We start from the raw sequence: 3,737 nt of genomic DNA, 5'->3' as shown, positions 1-3,737 counted from the left end.
CTTTTTTTTTTTTTTTAGCACTGTCATAGAGTAGAAAGTTTTGCAGTTTAATTGGCATTCTCCTTCTACTGGTTAACTAAGGTGATCATTACAGCCAAAATTGGTGTAATTCTTTTCCTGTTGCAATGGTAGAAGGATTCTCTGAATTGGAGCCTTTTCTTAGAGGAAGTAGGTGTTGAGAGGCTTCATCTACTGCATAAGTCTGTCAGAAAACTGCCACTGTAGAGACTTTCAAAATTTTTGCCATCATATTTACAGTTACACAAGGGTGCAGTCAGAAGGCCACTCTGAAAAATACACATTGTGGGTACTTTCCTACCCATCTTTCCTTCCCTTCCCCGTTTCTTTCCCATTTTCTCTTTCTTTAATTTTTTGAAGCCCTATAGGCAAAAGCGAAATTTTTTCTTACCAAATAAAACTGTCATCATTTCCCTTTTATTCATAAACATTTTTCCCTTGGACTACAGGCAATGTAAATATTTGCTTTCTTAATTATTTGAGTTACATTTTGTGCTTTCTAATTATTCACAATTTTCTATATCTTAAATTTAATCAATGTATATTATACCCAGCAAAGCAGCATGTCTAACTCTTATTGTGAGATTGAAAATCAGTGTTGCTCAGTTAGAAGAATTAATTATTGAAGACAGCTTTATTCACTCCATTGCTCATTCAAACTGACTTAATAGCAAGCTCATATACCTATATCATGGTTGAAAGGCTTATATGAACAATATTATTTTAACCATTCAATACAAAAAGTTTACCACCAAAGTCATTGTCTAATTTTGTATCTTTATTTTTAACACATATCATAGTATAGTATGGATTCATCAGTTTCTCTAAGGAAATTTTCTTTTGTTTCTAGCTGTTATAACACAGACTTCTGAAATTACTAAAAAGTAATCATTTTAGTGGAACAAAAAACAAAATCTGTTTCTAATACTTGTACTTTAATCAAGTCTGTAGTTCTTTTAAATAATTATCTGGACAATGACCATGTAATTAAAATTTTCAAATGACAAAACCAAAATCTGCATGGTTTAAAAAAAAGAATTTTCAAATTCAATAACAATACATCTATAATGTGTGCTTAATCATGGAATGTTCAAGCACAATCCCTACAATTTAGTTGGCAAATTGAGGATATATATATGTGTGTGTGTGTGTCTTTGGGAAATAGTATAATTTCTACTTCCAGAATATAAACATTGGAAAAAAATGTTTCCAACTAGAACTAAAATATTTTATATTTGATTCCAAAATTTTCTATAAAGAATCATCTAGTAAAATCATATTTCTACTAATTTCAGAAATATAGATTAACATAGAAAAATAACTTGAAATGAAAATAAAAATTTGACCCAAGTAAAGAAAAATAATTCTCTTTAAGTTTTTTTCACTACATCTTTTGTAATACTTTAATTTTTTTTTCTGTTATTAGGGGGAAAGAATGGGTAAATATTACAAATGTCGTGTTGATATTAGAAACAGATATCCATTCACTACAATGTGTATTATTTTTAGAGCTTTGATTTGGCAAGGCTTCTTTGTAGTTTTTTAAAAAAGCAAAATATTATTTAGTGTATGCATGTGGACAACAGCACCTCCATTTAGAAACAACACAAACAAGTGATCCTCGAAGAGTGCCTTTCTGTGTGTACTAGCTCTGTATGGCAAAAGTTCAAAAACAGCAGGACTCTCCCATCTGTTTGCAAGCTGCCCTGGACAGGTTGATTCACAGAAATTCCATTTTCTTTCGGGAAAGAGCATTTTTTTCCAAGATCTGAAGAGAAATTTCAGTGGTGCTCAGAAGGAGAAATAGGTAGAGTAAAACTAATAATCCTTTATTTGGCAATAATAATAATTTTACTTTAAAAACAAAATATAATCACCAATAGTGTTATTGATTGAAGAACTCAGAAGAAGCAAAAAAAAAAAAAAGAATGATTTGGGATCATTTGAAACCACAGTATTCATGTGATAAAATGTATTACAAAATATGTAGAGGATTCAGTCAATCATTGACAGCTTTTTGGAGAGATGTGTGCACACGCACACACACGGACACACACACATTTCCTTTACACAGTGGAAATATTGCCCTTGTATTTAGTACCCAGTTTTATCCCATTGTTTTTGAAGATCAGGATGTGATTCATTCTAAAAATAGCCCTCTTTGGTATAAAGGGTCTGAATATAAATAGATTGTTGTTATATTCAGGAAATTCTAAAGACCTTGTGTTTGTGTGTGCCTGCATATGTGTATGTGTGTTAACACTCAGCAGCCTCATAACACTGCTAAAAATTAACCAGGTAGTGAAGTATTACACACAGAAGAATCACTTTAAGACTTGAGATGTTAAGGACATGAATGAAATATGTTGGTTTTTAGATATGGTTTTCTGATTTATGGATCAGTCTTTTCTATTAACAAATAAATGATTTATTTCACTTTAATACCTTTTAATAATAATAACCTGGTCATATTTTACATAAACTTTTAAAGTAATACATTTTTTCCCCTTTTAATGTATTTTGTATGTTTTGATATATCAGCAGTCTCCAACCATTTTGGCACCAAGCACCAGTTTTGTGGAAGAAGATTTTTCCATGGACTGGGGCAGGGGGCATGGTTTGAGAATGATTCAACTGCATTACATTCCTTGTGCACTTTATTTCTGTTATTATTACATTAGCTCCACCTCAGATCATCAGGCATTAGATCCTGGAGGTTAGGGACCCAAAATTTAGGTGAATCAATATCCCACTAGAGAATGTTTCCACATTTAATGTTTCTTAAATATTTAATGTTCCTACATTTAATGTTTCTAATGACATTGTTTATTATATGATTTTGTAATGATTCTTTATTTTCAACAACTTTTTATAAAAGAAAAAGACTTCATGGCAAAAGCAAGGCAAAGAAAATGAGAAATTACTTGACTGTGAGTACTTCTTGTTGTGTTATTTTATTTGTTTATTTTGTTTTAAATGAGATTGTACTTAATTTTACATTACACCAAGAGTTTTTTTGAGCTTTGTTTCTGAATTCAACAATACTGTTTACCAAATGTCTCAATTATGTTAAATAAAATATCCATATAGTAGTTTTTTAAAAGCTTTTCATCTCACCCAGGAATCATAATTTACCTGAAAAAAAGTTCTACTCAGCAAAACAAATAACAACTTTAATGTTATTAAGAACAATGTGTTAACAATGAAGCATATCTTATTTTCAGTAATTCAGTTCAGTTCAGTCGCTCAGTCGTGTACGACTCCTTGCTACCCCATGAATTGCAGCACGCCAGGCCTCCCTGTCAGTCACATTCTCCTGGAGTTCACTCAAATTCACGTCCATTGAGTCCACGATGCCATCCAGCCATCTCATCCTCTGTCATCCCCTTTTCCTCCTGCCCCAATCCCTCCCGGCATCAGAGTCTTTTCCAATGAGTCAATTCTTCGCATGAGGTGGCCAAAGTACTGGAGTTTCAGCTTTAGCATCATTCCTTCAAAGAAATCCCAGGGCTGATCTCCTTTAGAATGGATTGGTTGGATCTCCTTGCAGTCCAAGGGACTCTCAAGAGTCTTCTCCAACACCACAGTTCAAAAGCCTCAATTCTTTGGCACTCAGCTTTCTTCATGGATTACTCCTTGGAAGGAAAGTTATGACCAACCTAGATAGCATATTCAAAAGCAGAGACATTACTTTGTCAACAAAGGTCCGTCTAGTCAGG

The sequence above is a fragment of the Bison bison genome, unplaced genomic scaffold (assembly GCF_000754665.1).
Source record: "Bison bison bison isolate TAMUID 2011002044 unplaced genomic scaffold, Bison_UMD1.0 scf7180017864459, whole genome shotgun sequence".
Lineage (NCBI taxonomy): Eukaryota > Metazoa > Chordata > Mammalia > Artiodactyla > Bovidae > Bison > Bison bison.
This window is presented reverse-complemented; position numbering follows the sequence as displayed.